This window comes from Eschrichtius robustus, chromosome 18 (genome assembly GCF_028021215.1).
Source record: "Eschrichtius robustus isolate mEscRob2 chromosome 18, mEscRob2.pri, whole genome shotgun sequence".
NCBI lineage: Eukaryota > Metazoa > Chordata > Mammalia > Artiodactyla > Eschrichtiidae > Eschrichtius > Eschrichtius robustus.
The window spans coordinates 24,259,995-24,286,341 of NC_090841.1; the positions used below are offsets into that span (position 1 = coordinate 24,259,995).

General features: G+C 43.7%; 1 pseudogene; it reads left to right on the forward strand.

The window, feature by feature from the left end:
• Window positions 1-567: 567 nt before the first annotated feature.
• LOC137752210 (spliceosome-associated protein CWC15 homolog) lies at window positions 568-1,896 on the forward strand (annotated as a pseudogene).
• The last annotated feature ends 24,451 nt before the right edge of the window (window positions 1,897-26,347 follow it).

Sequence of the window (26,347 nt, forward strand, 5' to 3'; positions counted from 1 at the left end):
GGCCCGTGAGCCACAATTGCTGAGCCTGCATGTCTGGAGCCTGTGCTCCGCAACAAGAGAGGCCACGATAGTGAGAGGCCCGTGCACCGCGATGAAGAGTGGCCCCCACTTGCCGCAACTAGAGAAAGCCCTCGCACAGAAACGAAGACACAACACAGCCATAAATAAAAAAAAAAAAACAAAAAAAAGACAAAAAACAGGAGCTGTTGTTTAAAAAATAAATAAATAAAAGAAATGGTGCTGGGACAACTGAATATATACGTGCAAAGCATGGAGTTGGACCTTTACCTTGCACCATATTTTTGCTCAAAATAAATTTACCCCAAATAGATCAAAGACCTAAATGTAAGAAAAAAACTTAGGTTAAGTCTTCATAGCTTTGGACTAGGCAATAATTTCCTAGATACGACACCTATAGCCCAAGCAACCAACAAGAAAATACATTGGATTTTATCAAAATTAAAAACTTTTGTGCATCAAAAGATACTATCAAGAAATTATAGAGTCATAATGGTGTCTGTATAACCTCCAGAGACTGGTGCATTGGACCTCAGCCACCCATAAAACATGACAGCAGCAGCTAGGCCAACTTTTGAACCTGCAGTAGGTAGGAGAGGAAAAGGAGAAAGTGATTTGAGCCAACTCTCAAAGCGATATTCAAGTAGAGATCTATCCTCTCATACAGATAAAATATAGACAAACCACTCAGGATGTCCCTGAAGAGGTTAGGAACCATGACTTCAGGAGAGAGTTGGAAGAGAGAGAAAAAAATAAGAGATTGTCCAACCGAGAACATACAACCTCCTCTTCAGTGTCAAAGAAGCCTTGATTAGACCAGATTCCCACTGCCAACCTTGATGCAGCTGATCCTCTAACGGATAAGATGAAGATGAAGACTTTGATAAAGAGAGTGATGATGATGATGATGATGATACTGTAGCTCTTGCAGAACTGGAAAAGATTAACAAAGAAAGAGCTGAAGAGCAGGCCAGGAAAGAACAAAAACAAAAAGGTGAAGAAAAAAGGATTCATACGAAAAACATTCTGAATGGAAATCCTCTCCTTAATCTCACTGGTCCATCCCAGCCTCAGGCCAACTTCAAAGTTAAAAGAAGGTGGGATGGGGCTTCCCTGGTGGTGCAGTTGTTGAGAATCCGCCTGCCACTGCAGGGGACATGGGTTCGAGCCCTGGCCCGGGAAGATCCCACATGCCGCGGAGCAACTGGGCCCGTGAGCCACAGCTACTGAGCTTGCGCGTCTGGAGCCTGTGCTCGGCAACAAGAGAGGCCACGATAGTGAGAGGCCCACGCACCGCGATGAAGAGTGGCCCCCGCTCGCCGCAACTAGAGAAAGCCCTCACAGAGAAACGAAGACCCAGCACAGCCATAAATAAATAAATAAATTTAAAATGACCTTTCTCTTCTTTTTTTTTTTTTACCATATTTGCTTATTTATTTATTTATTTTTATTTTTGGCTGTGTTGGGTCTTCGTTTCTGTGCGAGGGCTTTCTCCAGTTGCGGCAAGTGGGGGCCACTCTTCATCGCGGTGTGCGGGCTTCTCACTATCGCGGCCTCTCCCGTTGCGGAGCACAGGCTCCAAATGCGCAGGCTCAGTAATTGTGGCTCACGGGCCTAGTTGCTCCGTGGCATGTGGGATCCTCCGAGACCAGGGCTCGAACCCGTGTCCCCTGCATTGGCAGGCAGATTCTCAACCACTTCACCACCAGGGAAGCCCACCTTTCTCTTTTTAAAAAAAAAAAGGAGGTGGGAGGATGACTTTGTTTTCAAGGACTGTGCAAAAGGTGTGGATGATCAGAAGAAGAAAGAAAAAGATTAGTGAATGATACGCTGCAATCTGAATTTCACAAAAAGTTCATGGAGAAATATATTAAATAGTACAGTTTTTGTGCTTAATTAAAGACTGTAAAATGTAAACACTCTGATTTATTTTGGTTAGTTTTTTTTCTCTTTCCCCCCTTCTAAATTGTGTATAGGTTTCCCTAATTTTAAGTTCCAAAATATCTTTTCATTTATTGATACCTTATTTGATAAGGACTTGGGAATTGGTTTAACCCAGTTTTCACCTCTGAATATTTCCAGTCATATATTTTCTTTTTAATATGGGAAAGGGAATCTGCTTGTAATGTGTTTCTAACAATCTAAAAAAAAAAACAACAGAAATTATAAAGAGAAATCAAAAAATGGGATAGAATATTTGCAAGTCATGTGTCTGTCCAGAGTCTAGTATCCAGAATATAAAAAGAACCAATACTAGTGAACAATAAAAAGACAAACAACACAATTTAAAAATGAGAAAGGATCTGAATAGACATTTCTCCAAAGAAGATATCTAAATGGCCATGAGCAAATGTCTAGGTGTTTCTATTTAGCCCTAGAGAAGTATATTTTGGCCCATTATTCTAATTTTTTTAACTTATTTTTAAATTTCTATGATACCATCAGGTACAGAGGTATCCCTTCCAGTCTCCCATCAGTTTCCAATTTGATTAGCAAACTACCAGTGTCCTCATCTAGATCATTAACAGGCAGAAAGCAGAGCCGTGCCATATACCACTGTACCCCTTTCTCCAGATAATCAGCAACATTTCATTGATTAGTGCTCTTTCAACCTTTTTGTACAAAAACTAGGCAATGATGTTGTAGCAAATTAACCTTCAAATCTCAGGGACTCAATAGAGCAGAAATTTAATTCTTATTCATGTCTCAGTCCAGCGTAGGGTAAATGACTTTCCTGGGCACCTTGCCACTATGCAATACTCAGGGAACTGGGCTGCCTCCATAGAATGGCTCTAACGTGCACTTGGATAGGGAACAGAGAGTGTAAGCTAAGAACCTCACAGGAGATTTTAGGGGCCAGGTCTAACAGTGGCATGTATCACTTCTGCCCACATCTCATGGGTCACACCAGCCTCAAACTAAGTGCTGGGAAATGTAATCTTCCAAAGTGCCCAAGGAGAAGAAGTGGTATTGATGAGCATCTACCCACAACTTCCTCAATTTAATAAAACCTCAATCTTCCAAAGCTGGCACTGGCAGGAGACTTTCCAAGTGGGAAGGGGTGAGAGGACCTTGCAGCCTTACTCTTTTTCCCCTCAGAATTTGCATTCCTTTGGAGCTCATCCATTCACATCACTACCATCACCATGCAGACATCAGAGGCTTCTGCAACCATTTAAGTGCACCCACCAAAGAGGGACTCACACTTTCCACCAACCTAACAATGTGGAAAAGATGCTATTCACCAGTGGAGCTAGATGAAACAGGCCAGCTTGTTCCTTACACAGCCCAAAGAAACTTGGTGATAACTCCACCAATTCACAAGTTCTCTCTGCTGAGAATTGTTGCCCCCTCTAAGCAACAAAACCTGATACGATCCTATGTTAACTCTCTCTTGCAGGTGGTCCCACATCTGTTCCAAGCAGAAACACTCTTATATGTCTTACCCCAAAGAACTATGAGAATTTTTCCTGATAAATCACCTCCTTTACAAAAAACTGATACCTGTAAGCCTTTCTTTTTCAGGGGAGACCCCAGTCCCAACCCCAGAAGCAGTGTGGTCTCAACTCTATAGTTTAAGCAGGACAATCACAACAGAGTACCTACCACGTATTACACCTAGGGATAGATGAGATAATTTTTTAAAAATCTTATTTATTTCTTTAACATCTTTCGAGACAAGGAACTGACTCTGGGAACGTACATTCTCTCCTCACCTTTGTCTTGCTGTGAAAGTGTCTCAGACTTTCAAAAATTGTGCCTTTGCTTTAATGCGTTACTCCATAATAGGCTCCTGTGCTCTTTTTTTTTTTTTTAACGTCTTTATTGGAGTATAATTGCTTTACAATGGTATCTTAGTTTCTGCTTTACAACAAAGTGAATCAGCTATAAGTATACATATATCCCCATATCCCCTCTCCCTTGGGTCTCTGTCACATCCTCCCTATCCCACCCCTCTAGGTGGTCACAAAGCACCAAGCTGATCTCCCTGTGCTATGCAGCTACTTCCCACTAGCTATCTTTTTACATTTGGTAGTGTATATATGTCAGTGCCACTCTCTCACTTCGTCCCAGCTTACCCTTCCCCCTCCCCGTGTCCTCAAGTCCCTTCTCTACGTCTACATCTTTATTCCCGTCCTGTCCCTAGGTTCTTCAGAATTTTTTTTTTTTTAGATTCCATATATATGTGTTAGCATAAGGTATTTGTTTTTCTCTTTCTGACTTACTTCACTCTGTATGACAGACTCTAGGTCCATCCACCTCACTACAAATAACTCAATTTCGTTTCTTTTTATGGCTGAGTAATATTCCATTGTATATATGTGTCACATCTTCTTTATCCATTCATCTGTCGATGGACACTTAGGTTGCTTCCATGTCCTGGCTATTGTAAACAGAGATGCAAGGAACACTGTGGTACTTGACTCTTTTTTGTATTATGGTTTTCGAAGGGTATATGCCCAGTAGTGGGATTGCTGGGTTGTATGGTAGTTCTATTTTTAGTTTTATAAGGAACCTCCATACTCTTCTCCATAGTGGCTGTATCAATTTACATTCCCACCAACAGTGCAAGAGGGTCCCCTTTTCTCCACACCCTCTCCAGCATTTATTGTTTGTAGATATTTTGATGATGGCCATTCTGACTGGTGTGAGGTGATAACTCATGTAGTTCTGATTTGCATTTATCTAATGATTAGTGATATTGAGCACCCTTTCATGTGTTTGTTAGCAATCAGTATATCTTCTTCGGAGAAATGTCTACTTAGGTCTTCTGCCCATTTTTGGATTGGGTTGTTTGTTTTTTTGATATTGAGCTGCCTGAGCTGCTTGTAAATTTTGGAGATTGATCCTTTGTCAGTTGCTTCATTTGCAAATATTTTCTCCCATTCTGAGGGCTGTCTTTTCGTCTTGCTTATGGTTTCCTTTGCTGTGCAAAAGCTTTTAAGTTTCACTAGGTCCCATTTGTTTATTTTTGTTTTTATTTCCATTTCTCTAGGAGGTGGGTCAAAAAGGATCTTGCTGTGATTTATGTCATAGAGTGTTCTGCCTATGTTTTCCAATAAGAGTTTGATAGTGTTTGGCCTTACACTTAGGTCTTTAATCCATTTTGAGTTTATTTTTGTGTTGGTGTTAAGGAGTGTTCTAATTTCATTCTTTTACATGTAGCTGTCCAGTTTTCCCAGCACTACTTTACTGAAGAGGCTGTCTTTTCTCCATTGTATATTCTTGACTCCTTTATCAAAGATAAGGTGACCATATGTGCGTGGGTTTATCTCTGGGCTTTCTATCCTGACCCATTGATCTATATTTCTGTTTTTGTGCCAGTACCATACTGTCTTGATTACTGTAGCTTTGTAGTAAAGTCTGAAGTCTGGGAGCCTGATTCCTCCAGCTCCATGTTTTTTTCTCAAGATTGATTTGGCTATTTGGGGTCTTTTGTGTTTCCGTACAAATTGTGAAATTTTTTGTTGTACTTCTGTGAACAATGCCAGTGGTAGTTTGATAGGGGTTGCATTGAATCTGTAGATTACTTTGGGTAGTATAGTCATTTTCACAATGTTGATTCTTCCATTCCAAGAACATGGTATATCTCTCCATCTGTTTGTATCATCTTTAATTTCTTTCATCAGTGTCTTTTAGTTTTCTGCATACAGGTCTTTTGTCTGCTTAGGTAGGTTTATTCCTAGGTATTTTATACTTTTTGTTGCAATGGTAAATGGGAGTGTTTCCTTAATGTCTCTTTCAGATTTTTCATCATTAATGTATAGGAATGCAAGAGATTTCTGTGAATTAATTTTGTATCCTGCTACTTTACCAAATTCATTGATTAGCTCTAGTAGTTTTCTGATAGCATCTTTAGGATTCTCTATGTATAGTCTCATGTAATCTGCAAACAGTGATAGCTTTACTTCTTCTTTTCCGATTTGGATTCCTTTTATTTTTCTTCTCTGATTGCTGTGGCTAAAACTTCCAAAACTATGTTGAATAATAGTGATGAGAGTGGGAAACCTTGTCTTGTTCCTGATCTTAGAGGAAATGGTTTCAGTTTTTCACCATTGAGAATGATGTTGGCTGTGGGTTTGTCATATATGGCCTTTACTATGTTGAGGTAAGTTCCCTCTGTGCCTACTTTCTGGAGGGTTTTTATCATAAATGGGTGTTGAATTGTGTCGAAGGCTTTTTCTGCATCTATTGAGATGATCATATGGTTTTTTTCCTTCAGTTTGTTAATATGGTTTATCACATTGATTGATTTGCGTATATTGAAGAATCCTTGCATTCCTGGGATAAACCCCACTTGATCATGTTGTATGATCCTTTTAATGTGCTGTTGGATTCTGTTTGGTAGTATTTTGTTGAGGACTTTTGCATCTGTGTTCATCAGTGATATTGGCCTGTAGTTTTATTTACTTGTGACATCTTTGTCTGGTTTTGGTATCAGTTTGATGGTGGCCTCCTAGAATGAGTTTGGGACTGTTCCTCCCTCTGCTATGTTTTGGAAGTTTGAGAAGGATAGGTGTTAGCTCTTCTCTAAGTGTTTGATAGAATTCACCTGAGAAACCATCTGGTCCTGAGCTTTTGTTTGTTGGAAGATTTTAAATCACAGTCTCAATTTCAGTGTTTGTGATTGGTCTGCTTATATTTTCTATTTCTTCCTGGTTCAGTCTCGGAAGGTTGTGCTTTTCTAAGAATTTGTCCATTTCTTCCAGGTTGTCCATTTTATTGGCATATAGTTGTTTGTCGTAACCTCTCATGATCCTTTGTATTTCTGCAGTGTCAGTTCTTACTTCTCCTTTTTCATTTCTAATTCTATTGATTTGAGTCTTCTCCCTTTTTTTCTTTTTTTAAAAAATTATTTATTTATTTATTTTTGGCTGTGTTGGGTCTTCGTTTCTGTGCGGGGGCTTTCTCCAGTTGCGGCCAGCAGGGGCCACTCTTCATCGCGGTGCGCGGGCTTCTCACTATCGCGGCCTCTCTTGTTGCGGAGCACAGGCTCCAGACGCGCAGGCTCAGTAATTGTGACTCACGGGCCTAGTTGCTCCGCGGCATGTGGGATCCTCCCAGATCAGGGCTCGAACCCGTGTCCCCCGCATTGGCAGGCAGACTCTCAACCACTGTGCCACCAGGGAAGCCCCTCCCTTTTTTTCTTGATGAGTCTGGCTAATGGTTTATCAATTTTGTTTATCTTCTCAAAGAACCAGCTTTTAGGTTTATTGATCTTTGCTATCATTTCCTTAATTTCCTTTTCATTTATTTCTGATCTGATCTTTATGATTTCTTTCTTTCTGGTAACTTGGGGGTTTTTTGTTCTTCTTTCTGTAATTGCTTTAGGTGTATGGTCAGGTTGTTTATTTGAGATGTTTCTTGTTTCTTGAGGTAGGATTGTATTGTTATAAACTTCCCTCTTAGAACTGCTTTTGCTGCATCCCATAGGTATTGGATCGTCGTGTTCTCATTGTCATTTGTCTCTAGGTATTTGTTGATTTCCTCTTTGATTTCTTCAGTGATCTCTTGGTTACTTAGTAACGTATTGTTTAGCATCCATGTGTTTGTGTGTTTTACATTTTTTCCCTGTAATTAATTTCTAATCTCATAGCGATGTGGTCAGAAAAGATGCTTGATATGTTTTCAGTTTTCTTAAATTTACTGAGGCTTGATTTGTGACCCAAGATGTGATCTATCCCAGAGAATGTTCTGTGTGCTCTTGAGAAGTAAGCGTAATCTGCTGTTTTTGGATGGAATGTCCTATAAATATCAATTAAATCTATCTGGTCTATTGTGTCATTTAAAGCTTGTGTTTCCTTATTAATTTGCTTTCTGGATGATCTGTCCATTGGTGAAAGTGGGGTGTTAAAGTCCCCTATTACTGTGTTAATGTAGATTTCCCCTTTCATGGCTGTTAGCATTTGCCTTATGTATTGAGGTGCTCTTATGTTGGTTGCATAAGTATTTACAATTGTTATATCTTCTTCTTGGATTGATCCCTTGATCATTATGTAGTGTCCTTCTTTGTCTCTTGTAATAGTCTTTATTTTAAAGTCTATTTTGTCTGATATGAGAATTGCTACTCCAGCTTTCTTTTGATTTCCATTTGCATAGAATATCTTTTTCCATCCCCTCACTTTCAGTCTGTATGTGTCCCTAGGTCTGAACTGGGTCTCTTGTAGGCAGCATATATACAGGTCTTGTTTTTATATCCATTCAGCCAGTCTATGTCTTTTGGTTCGAGCATTTAATCCATTTACATTTATGGTAGTTATCGATATGTATGTTCCTATTACTGTTTTCTTAATTGATTTGGGTTTGTTATTGTAAGTCTTTTCCTTCTCTTGTGTTTCCTGCCTAGAGAATTTCCTTTAGCATTTGTTGTAAAGCTGGTTTGGTGGTGCTGAATTCTCTTAGCTTTTGCTTGTCTGTAAAGGTTTTAATTTCTCCATCGAATCTGAATGAGATCCTTGCTGGGTGGAGTAACCTTGGTTGTAGGTTTTTCCCTTTCATCACTTTAAATATATCTTGCCACTCCCTTTTGGCTTGCAGAGTTTCTGCTGAAAGATCAGCTGTTAACCTTATGGGAATTCCCTTGTGTGTTATTTGTTGTTTTTCCCTGTTGCTTTTAACATTTTTTCTTTGTATTTAATTTTTGATAGCTTGATTAATATGTTTCTCCTGTATGGGACTCTCTGCGCTTCCTGGACTTGATGGGCTATTTCCTTTCCCATAGTAGGGAAGTTTTCAACTATAATCTCTTAAAATATTTTCTCAGTCCCTTTCTTTTTCTCTTTTTCTTCTGGGGCCCCTATAATTCGAATGTTGGTGCGTTTAGTGTTGTCCCAGAGGTCTCGAAGACTGTCCTCAATTCTTTCCATTTTTTCTTTATTTTGCTATGCAGTAGTTATTTCCAGTATTTTATCTTCCTGGTCACTTATCCGTTCTTCTGCCTCAGTTATTCTGCTATTGATCCCTTCTAGAGAATTTTTAATTTCATTTACGGTGTTGTTCATCATTGTTTGCTCTTTAGTTCTTCTAGGTCCTTGTTAAACGTTTCTTGTATTTTCTCCATTCTATTTCCAAGATTTTGGATACCTTTACTATCATTACTCTGAATTCTTTTTCAGGTAGACTGCCTATTTCCTCTTCATTTGTTTGGTCTGGTTGGTTTTTACCTTGCTCCTCTATTTGCTGTGTGTTTCTCTGTCTTCTCATTTTGCTTAAATTACTGTGTTTGGGGTCTCCTTTTTGCAGGCTGCAGGTTCATAGTTTCTGTTGTTTTTGGTGTCTGCTCCCAGTGGCGAAGGTTGGTTCAGTGGCTTGTGTAGGCTTCCTGGTGGAGGGGACTGATGCCTGTCTTCTGGTGAATGAGGCTGGATCTTGTCTTTCTGGTGGGCAGGACTGCATCTGGTGCTGTGTTTTGGAGTGTCTGTGACCTTATTATGATTTTAGGCAGCCTCTCTGGTAATGGGTGGGGTTGTGTTCCTGTCTTGCTAGTTGTTTGGTATAGGGTGTCCAGCACTGGAGCTTGCTGGTTGTTGAGTGGAGCTGGTCTTAGTGTTGTGATGGAGATCTCTGGGAGAGCTTTTGCTGTTTGATATTACATGGAGCTGGGAGGTTTCTGGTGGACCAGTGTTCTGAACTTGGCTCTCCCACCTTAGAGGCACAGGCCTGACACCTGGCCGGAGTACCAAGACCCTGTCAGCCAAACGTCTCAGAAGAAAAGGGAGGAAAAAAAGAAAGAAAGAAAGACAGAAAGAAAAAATAATTGAAAGGAAATCAAGTTATTAAATTTTAAAAGTTTAAAAATTATTAAAAATAAAAAATTTTTAAAAAATAATAAAAGACTTTAAATAAATAAATTTTAAAAATTAAAAAGTAATTTAAAAAAGGAAGAAAGAAAGAAGAGTGCAACCAAACCAAAAAAACAAATCCAGCAATGATAACAAGTGCTAAAAACTATATTAAAAAAAAAAAAAGGACAGACAGAACCCTAGGACAAATCATAAAAGCAAAGCAATACAGACAAAAATCACACAAAGAAGCATACACATGCACACTCACAAAAAGAGAAAAAGTTTAAAAATATATATATAACTATATAGTTTTAAAAAAGGAAGAGAGGGCTTCCCTGGTGCCGCAGTGGTTGAGAATCTGCCTGCCAATGCAGGGGACACGGGTTCGAGCCCTGGTCTGGGAAGATCCCACATGCTGCGGAGCAACTGGGCCCGTGAGCCACAACTACTGAGCCTGTACGTCTGGAGCCTGTGCTCCGCAACAAGAGAGGCCGCGATAGTGAGAGGCCCGCGTACTGCGATGAAGAGTGGCCCCTACTTGCCACAACTAGAGAAAGCCCTCGTACAGAAACGAAGATCCAACACAGCCAAAAATAAATAAAAAATAAATAAATTAAAAAAACAAAACAAAAAACACAGAGGCCCCCCATCACTGCTCATGAAACCACTGTTTAAAAAAAAAAAATAAAAGGAAGAGAGCAACCAAATCTATAAACAAATCTACCAATGATAATAAACTCTAAATACTAAACTAAGGTAAACATAAAACCAGAAACCAGTCAGTCGTATACTGCAAACCCCAAGTCTACAGTTGCTCCCAGAGCCCACTGCCTCAATTTTGGGATGATTGGTTGTCTATTCAGGTATTCCACAGATGCAGGTACATCAAGTTGATTGTGGAGATTTAATCTGCTGCTCCTGAGGCTGCTGGGAGAGATTTCCCTTTCTCTTCTTTGTTCGCACAGCTCCCGGGGTTCAGCTTTGGATTTGGCCCCGCCTCTGCGTGTAGGTCGCCTGAGGGCGTCTGTTCCCTCCCAGTCAGGACGGGGTTAAAGTAGCAGCTGATTAGGGGGCTCTGGCTCACTCAGGCCAGGGAGCGGGGGGGGGGGGGGGAGGGGTACGGAGGTACGGATGCGGGGCGAGCCTGCGGCGGCAGAGGCCAGCGTGATGTTGCAACAGCCTGAGGCGCCCCATGCGTTCTCCCGGGGAAGTTGTCCCTGGATCATGGGACCCTGGCAGTGGCGGGCTGCACAGGCTCCCAGGAGGGGCGGTGTGGAGAGTGACCTGTGCTCGCACACAGGCTTCTTTGTGGCGGCAGCAGCAGCCTTAGCTTCTCATGCCCGTCTCTGGAGCTCGTTTAGGCGGTGCTCTGAATCCCCTCTCCTCGCGCACCCTGAAACAATGGTCTCTTGCCTCTTCGGCAGTTCCAGACCTTTTCCTGGACTTCCTCCGAGAGAGCTGTGGTGCACTAGCCCCCTTCAGGCTGTGTTCATGCAGCCAACCCCAGTCCTCTCCCTGGGATCTGACCTCTGAAGCCCAAGCCTCAGATCCCAGCCCCTTACACGTCCCGGCGGGTGAGCAGACAAGCCTCTCGGGCTGGTGAGTGCTGGTCGGCACCGATCCTCTGTGCGGGAATCTCTCCGCTTTGCCCTCCGCGCCCCTGTTGCTGTGCTCTCCTCCGTGGCTCCGAAGCTGCCCCCCTCCGCCACCCGCAGTCTCCGCCAGTGAAGGGGCTTCCTAGTGTGTGGAAACCTTTCCTCCTTCACAGCTCCCTCCCAGATGTGCACATCCTGGCCCTATTCTTTTGTCTGTTTTTTCTTTTTTCTTTTGCCCTACCCAGGTACATGTGGAGTTTCTTGCCTTTTGGGAAGTCTGAGGTCTTCTGCCAGCGTTCAGTAGGTGTTCTGTAGGAGTTGTTCCACATGTAGATGTATTTCTGATGTATTTGTGGGGAGGAAGGTGATCTCCACACCTTACTCCTCCGCCATCTTGAAGGTCTCCCCAGATGCGATAATTTTAGTATAATTCTTTGTTGTGTGGAACTGTCCTTACTATCCCAACATGCACCAAATGACCCCTAGCCATTGTGTCTAACAAAAATGACCCACAATTTTCCAGTTGTCCACTGGAACCCACAATCGAGAATCACTGGGATTTATATGTAAACTCATCCAAACCCAATCCTTCAAAGATGTTGATAATTTAGCATTCAATGCCATGCACTTAAAACGAGAAAGAGAGAGAGAGGCTATTTCTTGGGTCTCATGTGCAAAGAAGGAAATAGCACCACCAAACGCTTTTTCTCCTATTACTCCTTCTCTGCGTTCAAGGCAGGATAGATTTGCCTGGAGGTGGATGTGGTCCATGGTCCATGATAAACCATGATTGACGCTTCTAGACTCTTATTTTCAGTTGCTGGTTCTATCGGAGAAATAATAGGAGTCAGGTCATGGCATTATCTGAACAAGGAGACCCCACCCCGCATGGGACTTCTGGCTAAGCAGCCTCCACAAACTGAGCCTTCTTGGAGAGCCCCGTTTCCTGTCCATCCCTCCCAGGTCAGCACCCCACTGGCCCATATCCCCCAAGACCCTTACTTCAGATGCAGACCCTTCCTCATGAGGCCTTTTCAGAGAACAGGGATTTGTTATTATTGAATTAATTGATTAGTAACATTTGGTAATTAATTTAGTAATATTGAGGAATTAAAATATTCTTGTCAGGGTGTGGTAATCTGTACAAATGTATCTCTGATTCATATATTTATCAAAATGTTTCTAAACCCAAAGTCTTTTCAGTATTTTTACTTTTCTTCTTCTTCCAAGGTGAGCTAACCATGATAATCATAGCAATATGCTGAGATATTAGGGCATAAAGTACCATGAGGACTTTATCTTGTATCAGTCATTTGCTAATCCATGTGACTGTACCAACATGCATTATTCCATGAGGCTATCATAAGCGACTTTGCCAAATGCCAGGCTAATATCCATAAACACTTGTGTGGCATTCCCCTAAACTAGCTAATATATTAACTTTTTCCAAGAACAAATCAAAACAAAAGCCATATCACAAAAGCTTAAAAGAGGAAGAAAAAAAACCCCTGATATGTCTTTCATATGATCTTGGAAAAATCTTTGTATGACTTTTTCATTGTTATTTTCTCTATGGGAAGGGGCATGAAGCAGTGGATAAAGGCCTGTATTTGGAGTCAGGAGACAGACCTAGGCTCTGCCTCGTGTACCTGGTTGACCTTGGGAAAGTCCTTTACTTCTTTCCTCTCCCTATCTCTAAATGTTAAGGAAAATGATTTCCTTCTAATTAGGAAAACATAATCCCCTTCAAATATTTACAGCCAAGGGAATTTCATGCAAGGAGTTGCTTAGTCAGGTGATGGAGGCTCTGAAACCCAGGAAGGGAGGGCAAGGGAAACCAGAGACTTACAACAGCAGGAAGAGGAAAGGGGAAGGAGGCAGAACTCTGGAGTCCAGGCACCAAGGCCTGTCTGGTGGGAGGTGGGGTCGCAGAAAAGAAAGAGCCACTCACTGCTTAATGGAGAAGCTCCCAGCTCTCACCAGTACTTCCCATTAATCAAACCCTGTTGGAAACGGGCTCTTAAGGGAGCGGGGCATGGCCTACATGGTCAGGGCCCTGGAGACACAGAGTAGAGCAGAGAACTGGTGAGGGATAAATCTGAGGACAAAGTACCTTTATAGGGTTATTGTGAGGATGAATATGGATGAGAAATTCTATAGGAGAGGCCTTTGTAAACTGTAAAGTTCTATAAACATGACTGGGTATTGATTTATAAGATGCATTTCATTGAAAACACCAAGCACATCTCTCCCTCTGATCTCCTCTAACACTTTACCTTTACTTGCCTTCCACTTTTTATTTTCTGCCCAGTTCTCTTGTTTTTTTGTTTGTTTGTTTGGTTGGTTGGTTTTTTTGTTTTGTTTTTGTTTTGTTTTTCCACACTGCGTGGCATGTGGGATCTTAGTTCCCTGACCAGGGGTCAACCCGCACCCCCTGCATTGGAAGTGCAGAGTGTTAACCACTGGACTTCCAGGGAAGTCCCAGTTCTCTTGCTTTTTTTTTTTTTTTTTTTTAAATATATTTTGTGTTGAACCAGATAGGGTTTTACCCTTCCTGTTCTTCATTTTATTTTATTTTATTTATTTTTTTTAACACTTTTATTATTTATTTATTTATTTATTTATTTTGGCTGTGTTGGGTCTTCGTTTCTGTGCGAGGGCTTTCTCTAGTTGTGGCAAGCGGGGGCCACTCTTCATCGCGGTGCACGGGCCTCTCACCATCGCGGCCTCTCTTGTTGCGGAGCACAGGCTCCAGACGCGCAGGCTCAGTAGTTTGTGGCTCATGGGCCTAGTTGCTCCGCGGCATGTGGGATCTTCCCAGACCAGGGCTCGAACCCGTGTCCCCTGCATTGGCAGGCAGATTCTCAACCACTGCACCACCAGGGAAGCCCCTCTTGCTTTTTAAGCACATGTCATACCTTTCCCTGGATGGCTGTGCTCCCTGAGATCAAGTCCATGCCTGGTTCATCTTCATAAGCCTCACCATTCATTTCCTGTAGATGTTTAGTAAGTATTGGAAGAAGGAAGGGAGGCAGGAAGGAAGAAAAAGAAGGAAGGAAAGGGTGGAGGAAGGAAAGAAACATGATATCCTGAAATTAAACTAACTTACAATAGAAAAGATGACTCACCATTATGGGAGTCATTAATGGCATTAGGGCAGAAAATTATACATTATAGGGACCAACCCAAATGTTATAGGATGTTTAGCATCCTTGAGCCTCACCCATTAAGGGCTGCTAGTTCTCTCATCATGACAACCACATTTCAAAGTGCCCCAGGAGGTGGTTGAGCCCCACTCTCAGCTGAAGTTGCTCATACATCCCCTGGCCTTGGGATAAGCTTAGGCATCTCTTCTCCCATGGTCCCAACCCATCTTTGACCTTTTTTTAAAAAAATTTATTTACTTATTTATTTATTTTATTTTTGGCTGTGTTGGGTCTTCGTTGCTGCACGCGGGCTTTCTCTACTTGCGGCGAGCAGGGGCTACTCTTCGCTGTGGTGCATGGGCTTCTCATTGCAGTGGCTTCTGTTGTGGTGGAGCACGGGCTCTAGGCACGTGGGCGGCTTCAGAAGTTGTAGCACATGGGCTCAGTAGTTGTGGTTCTCGGGCTCTAGAGCGCAGGCTCAGTAGCTGTGGCGCACAGGCTTAGTTGCTCCGTGGCATGTGGGATCTTCCCAGACCAGGGCTCGAACCCGTGTCCCCTGCATTGGCAGGCGGATTCTTAACCACTGCACCACCAGGGAAGTCCTCCCTTTGACCTTATATTTGATTTTATGATAAAATTATTCACTGTCATGTCTGTTGAGGGAGATAGTGAATAAATAAAGTGTAAATGTTCTCAATCAATATTCATTACCTGCATGCAACTGTCGACTGAAAAAAACAAAAACAAAAAACGTACAACGTGAGAGTTGTGAGTGAAGTTTTATTTGGGGCCTAATGAGGACTGTAGCCCAGGAGACAGCCTCTCAGAGAGCTCTGAGGAACTGCTTTGAAGACGTAGGGGGGAGGTTAGTATATACATATGATTTTAGCGAAGACAGGGTCCATGCAATCAAGCACACGTTTTGGCAGAAGGTTGCTGCTAGTCACGAGGAGCAGATGTCTCCGTAATGATTTTAGTGCTTTTCTAATTTTTTTTTTTTTTTTTTGGACGTGCTGTGTGGCATGTGGGATCTTAGTTCCCTGACCAGGGATCGAACCTTTGCCCCCTGAATTGGAAGCGCGGCGTCTTAACTACTGGACCACCAGGGAAGTCCCTTAGTGTTTTTCTAGATGTGAGAACATGCCAGAAATTGAGCTTATAAAATCTTCTCCTGAAAATATCTATCTGAAGGTCTGTTCTGCCTGTTTCTCCCAGAGCACAGAGCGCCTCCTTCCTGATCTCCACCCTGAACTCCTTTCAGGGTGTGTTGAAGGTCAGCGACTACAGTGGCTAGTGACTTAATCCTTGTAGAACCAGAGGGCAGGTGACAATTTTTAGTTGGCACCACACAAGAGACATAAAGAGATCCAAAGGAAATTAGGAGAGGTGAGCATTGTCATAGGGGAATCATTCAGTTCAGAGAAAACTAATTCCTTTATCCCCTTGGGACAGGGCCATTCATTTATTCAATCAACAAAGCTGTTAATTCATTACTATATTCCAGGCATTATGTTAGATGCTAGATATATGGAGATAAATAGGATACAGTCCCTGCCTGGAGTTTTTGATCCAACGATGGAGACTGAAAAGTGATCAGCCAATTACAACATTAAACGTGTGTTCAAAGCTATGATGGTGGCAAAGAGCCTTAAGGACACTCCTGACAAGTCATTGTGCTGCATTTTTGCAACTATTCAGGGACACTTTGAAAAGGCCTGGGCAATGACTGATCCAAGTTGTAGACTTCCAGCAACTTCCCATCCCAGTCATGGCAAAGACCCCAGAGGCCAGAGAGAAACTGGTAAGTTGCCTGGGGTCATGGTGATAGCTTAAGTTAAAATCACAGGTTAAATTCAAGTCCTGGAATTGTGGAACCCAGCAATAAGCAGGCACCTGATGCCAAAGCACAATCCATTTTATGACTTGACAAGATAATTCTTGTTTGTCTTCTCTATGAGGCCAGCTGACACATTAGCCTCTCTGTTGCTTAACGACACAGTTGTTATTGTTGCTTTCCAAAATGAAGCATCACACGGATATACAGACATATGTGCTGAAAGTATGGCCTCTGCCAATGAAATACGTGTCAAAGCAAGCTCTTCCACTGAATGAATTCACTTGTAAGTGTCACTCCACCCACCAACTGTTAAGAAATAAGGGTCCAGGAATGGTAACATGACCCTATAAAGATGTATAAAATGCACATTGTGAATTAGTCCTTGAAGATGAAAGGCGGTGTGCTCGGAAGTCCTTAAATCTTTGTTCAAATTTCAGATTTCTCCTGCTTGAACTGTAGACGCTGAGTGTGATTCATCAGGGCCTCACTCCTGTTCAGACTTCAGACATGCTGAGAAATGACCCAATAATCCCAGAGGAAGATGAGCCCAACCGTTCTCTGAATTTTCAGAAACTCAATACGTGTATCCACTAGGAGAACAAGGTTGTAATAGCTCCTCATGGTGGCCCATGGTGTCAGAAGTTTCCAGCCCAGGACTTGGGATCAATAGACACTGCATCAGTGACTTTGTCTGTAGATTGATCTGGGGCCTTGTCCCTCATGGAGCTTTATGCGAGCATCACAGAGCCCACGCAAAACGGGGAGCTATGCGCACGTGTGCATGTGTGTATTCATGGGTACTTGTGTGTGTCCCTTCTCTGCTATGAAGCCCTTATTTGTAAACCCTTCAGGCATAAACAGAAAAGGAAATTCATCCAAATGAGACAATAAGGAATTTGAACATACTCTGTAAACTGTAAAACACAAGCTAATGATAGTTGTTAGTTACCATTTTATTACTAGTGCCCATTTAAAATCTCTGCTTGTCACAATTAGTTATCATGAAAAACATATAAAGAGGAGAATTTTTTTATTTAAAAAGCTGCAACTTGAGTTCCTCTGAGGACAAAAGAGCTATCTGTGTTCAAGAAAATACCTTACTGGGAATATTCGGTGCAGAGGTAAAGCCTCAAGAATTTTGTCATAAGCAGACAGAGGAATAAAGGTAAGGAAAGAGGCAATCAGAAAAGAGAGATGGTGAGGCTAGGGACTGTGGAGTTCAAAGAACTTTTAAGAACTGGATGTCATATTTCAATCTAAGTTGTGTAGCACTGTACTATAAATCCCCCTCCTTGCCCTACAACGTCAGAAAGCCATCTGCATACCCAACCTCAGAGATCAGAGGTACTTGGGCAAGTAAAGAAAGTAGGGTGGTATTGAGCATGGGGTGGCACTGAGCACGGTGGCAGTGTAGAAAACAACCAGAGGGCATGAGATGGCAAGACAGTCCCTGGAACTGGCCCCTTAGCTACCGCAGAAATTCAGAGCCATGGTTGCTAGAAGAAATGGGGCAGAGTTAATGGTAACACTGTATGTCTGGCCCTGTTCTTAGTGCTTTACTTGCAATGGTTCATTGAATCATCACCGCAAATTTATAAAAGTATTATTATGCCTATTTTACAGACAAAGAAACAGAGAGGTTAAGTCACCTGCACAAGTGCTCTGAAGCCAATGCTATTCGAATCTCAAAAGTCACAAGGATCCCAGCTGACATCTGGGTTGCAAATTCCTTGTGACTAACAGTTTTCAAACTAATGGAGTCAGGGGCCAGGCCACATTTTGATGGTGTTGTGAGTCTGTTGGTACTCTTGGAAAACAGATGTCAAGTCAGGTCTCACAAACAAGCCCCAGCAGCCCGTGGAGGTGAGAGCCCATTGGGATGGCCTTTCCATGAAGGCCATGCATCATTCCCATTTCTGGGGGCCAGACCAGCACTGGCCAGAGTATGAGGGGAAAGAGAGGAACTGATCGTGGTCTAGGACAGGTGCAGACCAGATCCAGAAAACTCCCAAGGAAGCCTGTTCAAGTTTAGATTAACCTCCAAGATCCAGGCGGTGTTCACAGCTAGGATCTCTTTTCTTGGCTTGGAATGATGGACTTGGGAAACCTGAGTAGGCCAACCAAAGCAGGATGGGTCCCTAGGAGCCTGGAGTGGTCGGTGGGGGGCAAAGCATGTGCCCCCAAACACCAGGGAACAGGAGACAAATTGTGTCAGAGAGATACAGTGGAGTCAGGCCAGCAAAGCAGTGAGTATCTGAGGAGGCAAGAGGAAGACAGGAGTGTGGGTGAGATATGGGAGACAGACGTGCAGGGCATGGGGAGGTCAAGGCGTTTGTGTTTCTGGCCCTTTGGCGTGGGAAGGCTCAGGTCAGGAGTGACAACGGTGATTACGTGGCTGCACTTGATTCTTCAGGAACCCTGCCTTGCTTGGCCTCTTGCATGTTCAAGCTTTCCGGTTTAGACTTGTGGGTCCACAATCGGCCATCAGCCAGCCCTGCTTCCAAAGGAAGTGTCCTCTGGAAATGAACGGAGCGTTTCTTAAAACCCTCTTGAGAATCGTGAGATTAAGAGAATTGGGAAGATGAAATCATAGTGAGATGAGAACAGCGTTGGAGGCGGGGAGGTACATCGGTGGGCTTGACACAGGAGTCATCTCAGGGGCTTAGGAAAGCCCAGCGCTGCCCGGCACTGCCAGCTTCCTCACCGCTGCTCTATCAGAAATGTATCCGCTTTCCAGTGGCCTTCTTCAGGGCTCTAGCACAGAGGTTTCTGGAACATATCAATCCCCCTGCCCTGAACCTGTAGCCTTAGTTCCCTGGTTACCCAACAGTGGCTGGAATGCCTGGGGTCTTATGATTATTCAGCAACTGGGGAAAGGGGGTGGGAGAGTAGATGTGAGGGACCGTTCTCCCCTTCTCCTCTACTGCTAATACTTCTCCTCCTAGGGAACAATCAGAGGCCATCAAATGAGCAATAGAAACTAATATGGGTTTAATGAAACGGGGGCCTTGGATTGACAGTACTTTGTTTTAAGGACTCTCTGTGCTCTGGCAGCATAATTTATTAACAACTTGCTACTCCCCAGGAAGGGAAAACAGATGGTTTATCTGTTTCCAAGTCAGAGGTTGAAGGACTAAGATCAATAAACATGGTCCCATGGCAAACACTGCTACACTCCAAATCCCTCTTCCCTTTGCCCACCTCCCACTATAAAGAGTGAAAATGCTAGAGACTCATGTTCCAAGCCCCCTTTGCGACTAAAGGTGGTGCTAACAGAACTATGCTGGGAGGTCTCTGGGAAGTATTTTCCCTCCTTCATCAAAGGAGGGAGGCACACGAGGAGAACACTCTTATGTGACCCTCCTTGCTGCTTTTTGGACATGGTCAGGGGAGGATATAGTGCCTGGAGCTGTGGCAGCCATCTTGTGACCATGAGGAGAAAGCCAAAAACAGATGAGATGACAATCTAGTGTCTTGATGTCATAGAAATGCTAAGTGCTTACCCAGGACCCACCTACCTACCTCCAGATTTCTTGGTGAGTAAATAAAAACATATTTATTGCTTAAGCCCCTGCTATTTAGGTTTTCTGCTACTTGTAGCAAAACATATCCTTTGTAAATTTAGTTGCAGTCAATAGAGCAGCGCAAATAATATAAAGTATTAGAAAGATGGATGTCTATACCTAACAAATAATTGTGTTACAAAAACTATATAGAGATATGATAGATAGACAGACAGATAGATAGAGATATGAATTCCCAAGAGAGAGAGGTGAGTTCCCAAGAGAGGATTTGGCATCAAGCTTTGGAGGGTGAGTGTCAAGTTCAGTGGATCCTCATTTATCTACCCCTGAGATTTCGGTGGTGCTTGCTATGCTCACATATCCAGCCTATCTTGACTTGGTAGAGATTCTGCGAAAGCAAATAAAGGACTCTGATTTAGCCTAAGGATGGGGGTGAGTAGATGGGTGGGACATAGGGTGGGTCAGGAAATGCTTCCCTGAGATAGTGATAATTGAGCTGACAGGAGAAGGATGAGTAGGAGATGTCCAGGTGAAGGGAGAATGAAGAACACTAAACTCAGAGGAGGCAGAAGAGGGGACAGTATCACCTCTGAAGAATTGAACGACAGGCAGCAGAGCTGAGAGCAGAAGGGAGGAATAGTCTGGGGTAGGTGAAGCTGGCAAGGCAGGCAGGGTCCTTGGAAGCCTCGTTAACAATATTAGTCTTCATCAGAAGAGTGGAAAGCCACTGAAGAACTTAAATTAATTGGTGCTTTAATGTGTATTTTAAAATACTTATTATTGGGATTTCCCTGGTGGTCCAGTGGTTAAGACTCCACGCTTCCAATGCAGGGGGCCCAGGTTTGATCTCTGGTGGGGGAATTAAGATCCCACCTGCTGTGGGGTGTGGCCAAAATAAATAATTTTTAAAAATGCTTATTATTGAGTTAAGGCTGAGATTATTTAGCTACCTTGGCAAGCTAGCAACAGAATTGGGAGACTGGTGCTAGACTGTGAGAACTGTTCTCAGAAGAGATTCCTTCTCCAGATCTGATGGTTGTGGAAGATCCCCCAGGTCCCTCTCCTGTTCATCATCAGCAGACACTTGAGGAGCCCTGACAGTGACCTGGATGCCGGTCTGGGCTGGATATACGTCTAGTGCTGTGTTTGTATAAGAATAGTTTTAATATATGCTGGCTCACGGCATCAACACTTTATCAGAGGAATAAATGGAAAGTTATTCTGGGCTGAGAGGGTAAAGAGATCAGTTTATGGAAAAGAGAGCTTCCTTATGCACATATTCTGTAAACTACAGATCAAAAGCCAGAAGAGGGGTGTCAACCATGAATAATGAAATCACACATCCAAAGGTCTGGACGGAATCAGACATCCTGATGATTTCCTTTTGAGGAAAAATTAAGGCTTTTGCCTAGTGCTGAATGCTGTGAAAATAAGTGCTCTGAAGGCAGAGTAAGGTAGCTGTCACATTCAGTGGGTTATCATTTAAATAGTGTGCCCTAGAATGTCTCACCAGCCAAGGAGGGTGAGAGTGGCTTTCATTGCATCTGCTGGACACTTTGATCTCCAATAATCTGGTTGTTTCATGATGTTAGAGACTGAGCTGACCTTACCTGAAGACCTTTACTTTGGACTAAAAACTCCAGTCCACATCTTAACCGAGAAAACTCCCAGTGTGGTGAAATTTTCAGAAAAAGACAACCCAGTCACCATCAGAGCCACAGCCACGCCTCAGGGAAGTACATCTGTGAACTCCCACTCACTCCCCAACCTTTACTCTGCATCCCTGTCTTCTTTCCACCCTCAGCTCTAAATAACAGTGGATGCTGATGGAGGGAGACCCACCGTCCGGGTGGGCCTGGTACCGTCCTGGTTTTAGCATTGAAGGTCCTGCATCCAAGGCACCCCACCAGTCATGGGCAAACTGGGATGGTCGGTCACCCCACTGAGGTCACCAGTACTCTCCGATGGACACGTGCCCTCTCAGCGGCTCTGGATGTGTGGTAGCCCCTGTGCTTCGAGCAGCCTCTCTGCCCCTGGGCTTCCTTGCCCCCTCCCTCTCTCACCTCTCCTTCCTTTACCTCCTGTCTCTGCTGACACTTCCCTTCCAGCCTCTACAATGCCAGTGCTTCTCACGATTCTGTCCTTAGCTTGCTTGCTTTCTCTCTTCACTTCATGTTGGGTTGAATAGTGTCCCCCCCAGATTTCTGTCCACTTAGAACCTCAGAATGTGACCTTGTTTGGAACTAGAGTCTTGGCAGAGGTAATTAGTTAAGATGAGGTTGTGGACAAGGAATGGTGCCACCCCGGGTGGTGCACCCTGAGGGGAACTCAGGATAGAGTAAAACAGGACACTGGCCCTAGAGAGTTAAGGTGCAGATCAAAGGAACAATTTCAGTGAGCCCAGATTCTTGCATCTTCCCACACACAGGAAAGCACTAAAATCATTAACTTGAGATATCTGGTTTTTGCCATTAGCAGTAATCTTTTAATGTCAGACTACATTTTTTATTCCAGCAACCCCTCCTCTATATCCTGGGGGGCAGTTCCTCAGAGCTATCTGAGAGGCTGTCTCCCAGGCTGAAGTCCTCAGTAAGGTCCCCGAGTAGACTATAACTCACAACTTTTAGGTTGTGCTTCTTTATTTATTTATTTTTCAGTTGACAAGGTCATACTGGATTAGCAAGGGTCTTAAATCCAGGATGACTAATTTTTTTTCTCTCTTTTTTTTTTCAGCCGTGCCATGCAATTTGCAGGATCTTAGTTCCCAGACCAGGGATTGAACCCGGGCACCAGTAGTGAAAGCGCTGAGTCCTAACCACTGGACCACCAGGGAATTCCCACTAATGTCCTTATAAGAAAAGGAGAGGACGCACACAGACAGACAGACACAGAGGGAAGAAGGCCACGTGACAACAGAGGCAGAGATGGGAGTGGTGCCACCACAAGCCAAGGAGCACCAACAATTGCCGGTGTTAAAAACAAGACAACGGGCCCCAAATGGAGTCACTTATGCTAAACCCCACGTCACTAAAAAGAGATTTAATACTTAATTGCAGTTTCAGCCTCTTCCAGAAATGGAATCTTAAACCAGCCAATCAGGAATCACCTGTTCAGCTCTAGTGAGGTCATCTGCTACGCGGACCCCTGCCTTCCCCTAAAAGAAAGTAACCTTGCAATAACCAGTCGCTTTTTCGTCTAGTATAACTTCCTTGTTCCTGCTCCCTTCTGCCTACAAAAGTCTCTCCTTTTGTAGAGGTCCTCAGAGCTCCTTTCTGTCTGCTGCATGGGATGTTGCTTCATTCATGAATCATTGAATAAAGCCAATAAAGGTCTTGAAAATTTAGTCAGTTGAATTTTGTTTTTTAACACCAGCAGCTATCAGAAGGTAGGAAGAGGCAAGGAAGAATTCTCAGGAGCCTTCAGAGGGCGCATGGCCCTCGTGACGACTTGATTTCAGACTTCTAGCCTCCTGAACCGTGACAGACTAAACTTCCCCTGCTTTCTGCCACCCAGTTTGTGATCATTTGTTACAGTAAACCTAGGAAACTAACACAACCACCTTCTTAAATAATTGAATTTAATCTTCAAGGTTTCAAGTCCATCTACATGCCTGTGACATCTAGTTCTTAAGTGCTGGCTGGGAGCTCTCTCTCCTGAGTTCTAGATCTGCTTTCCAAGCACTGGTTCCAAGTTCCAGCAGACACAATGGATCTCAGTGCCCTGCACTGTCTGTGTAATGTGTCCAGCACTGAACTGATCTCTGCCACGTACCTAGTCTCCCCTCAGTAATTTTTGAATCTAGGTCAGTGGCATCGCCAAACACCTGCCTCCCCAGCCTTAAACCTTGATGTTACCCTTGATTATTCCTCCCGCTTCTCCTCTCTCTACATTGATCTTACCATTAAAAGGTCACAATTCTCGCTTAGAAGCTTCTCTCTGTAGAGTGTTGGGTGAAGTTATCATCAAGTGATCTTCACAGCTACATTTCAGACATGTGTCTGATCTTGTCCGAGACACTGGGGCACCAGGCAAGTGGGGGAGATCCAGCCAGAGCCAGTCTGGCTAAATGGTTTATGTGACTTTGTGAGGGTATAACCTACATATTCCTGGCTTCATTAGCCTGTGATTATAAAACAAGGTCACACTTCCCTTTTACAATCCAAATTATTATGGCAGGAGACCTCATCCTGCTTGCCTGCAGGAAACAGTTCTTTCTCAAAGTACCCTCCTGCTATTTCCAGAAGTCCCTAGAGGGATGTCTCATCTAAATTCACTAATCAAACTGGCACCTGCTGGCATCAGAAAGTGTATGAGTCCGGGCCATTTTGGCCATATGTGTCAGAGACCATCACAAACTAGCTTAAGGAAGACAAGAGAATAAGTGGCTCCCATCGTTAAGAAGGATGCTGAAGATTTTCATGTAACTGAAGTAGCAGTGGAGGGTCCAGGACCTCAAGGACCAGAAGCAGTTTTCAGTGCCTCCACGACACTTCCCTTTGCTCCTGTCTCTCATTTCTGCTGTCTTGGCTCTCCTTTATGTACTGGCTTCAGTTTCTCTCCTCGCCCACATGGCACAGGACATGGCTACATGAATCAACCCCAGGGACAGACTCTGATGAACTCTGCGTGGGTCTCACGCCCGAGCCTGGGCTGATGGTTGTGTCCAGGGAAAGGGAGCACATGGCCATTTCTGCAGCTAGGAGGCAAAGTCGGTACTGGGAGAAAGAGAGTGACAGCCCACATCAGCAGCTACCACAGGCCACCACACGCGTGTCTTCCTCTGTCATCCTCTCTGTGTGTCTGTGTCCACTGCCTCCAGAGCCACACGGTAAAGCCTCGTCAGTGCCAATGCCACCATAAGACCCAGAGCACAAGCTGAAGGTCCAGGTGACAAAGCACATCACTCAGAAGAGGAGGGCATTCTTTTCTGTGAAAACTCATAGTCTGATACCCAAGGACCCCGGTGAAGTCAGCAGTTATGTGCAGCACAGGATGAGGGAGGGAGGAGGGTGAAGTAAGTTGGTGCCAATGTCTAGGGTATGGATCTGTGTGAGGAGGAGGTGAAAGTTATCAGAACAAGGTCAAGGAACACGTACCAAGGCTACCCTTAAGGACAGCTGTTCAGGCAGCACCAAATGAGACAGAGAGTTGGAAAGTCAAGGTCAGACCAGCAGGTGGAGTCTTACTGGCTCAGGATTTCTTTTAAAGGGTTGGGGTGTGTGTGTGTGTGTGTGTGTGTGTGTGTGTGTGTGTGTGTGTCCTTACGGGACTGAATAATCCAAGTCAGCTCTAGATGGATTCAAGATTCTGTAACTTTAGAATCTCTGACTCTGGATGTCCTTCTCAAAGCATCAGGTCATCAGGCCCTGTTGTCACCTCTCATCAGCAGCCACAGTGCAGCACGATGCCTCATTTGGATGAGGGACAGCGGGGGGCCAGGTGGGGTGGGACTAGAGCATGCAAGCAGTACTGCCCGGTCCTGGAGTGGGAGCCCTGGTACCACACTTTGGCCTGGGTCGATTGTCATAGAATACGAGGCTAGTGGCTCTACCGTAGCCCATCCCGGTCTAATACAGGCCTGGTCCAATGACCCTCCCATTGCCTGAGCCTTGACTGCAGCAAGTCAGTGGAGCCAAAGTTAGCAGCCACGGCTGATGTAAAAAGACCAATTAGAATTATTCTCACTTGCGGCATGAAACACAAGTGATTGAGCTCACCGAGACAGGCTTGGGGAATAGAAGTTTGTGGCTTGACAGAGTGTAATTAACATATCATTCACACAAAGCCCAAAGATGGAGTCCACGGCACGCCACGATGACTCCCAGGAAACACACTGTAATCATATCATCCCATCCGAATGCACTGGGACGAGCGTTTATGTGTCTGGATGAAAGTCAAGGAAGATTAAGAAGGGCTTATGCCAGAGGCAGCTTCCCTGACCAGCATGAGGAGGCAGGACGTGAGGGGAACTAGAAGGGGCTGGTCAAGTAAATAATTCCACAGCCATACAATAGAACATGATGCATAATTAGGAGTTACACTGCAGAAGAACAAATAATGGCATGAAAAATGTCCACAATATACCATGAAAAGAACAGAATATGAAAACTGAAAAAAAAAAAGCATAATCTTGGGATTCTCAAATGTTTATTATCTTTTGTGTGCCTTTTTTGTATTTCTAAATTTTTTCTTTGAACCTGGGTTACTTGTAAAAGGAGGAAATCTCGATTGGCACTATTTGAAAAAACACCACCACCACTAAATGTCAGAAAGATCTTTCTCAAGCTAGGAGATTTCTTTTTCATTATTCCTACCCTTCCCTCCCCATTCCCTGGCACTGAATCCTGCCCAGGAGTCTTACCTGAAAAGTCAAGTCCTTTTCCCTTAATAGTTGGGACCACCAGGGGGCAGAAAGTCCCAGGGCGGCCTCTGATATGGGACA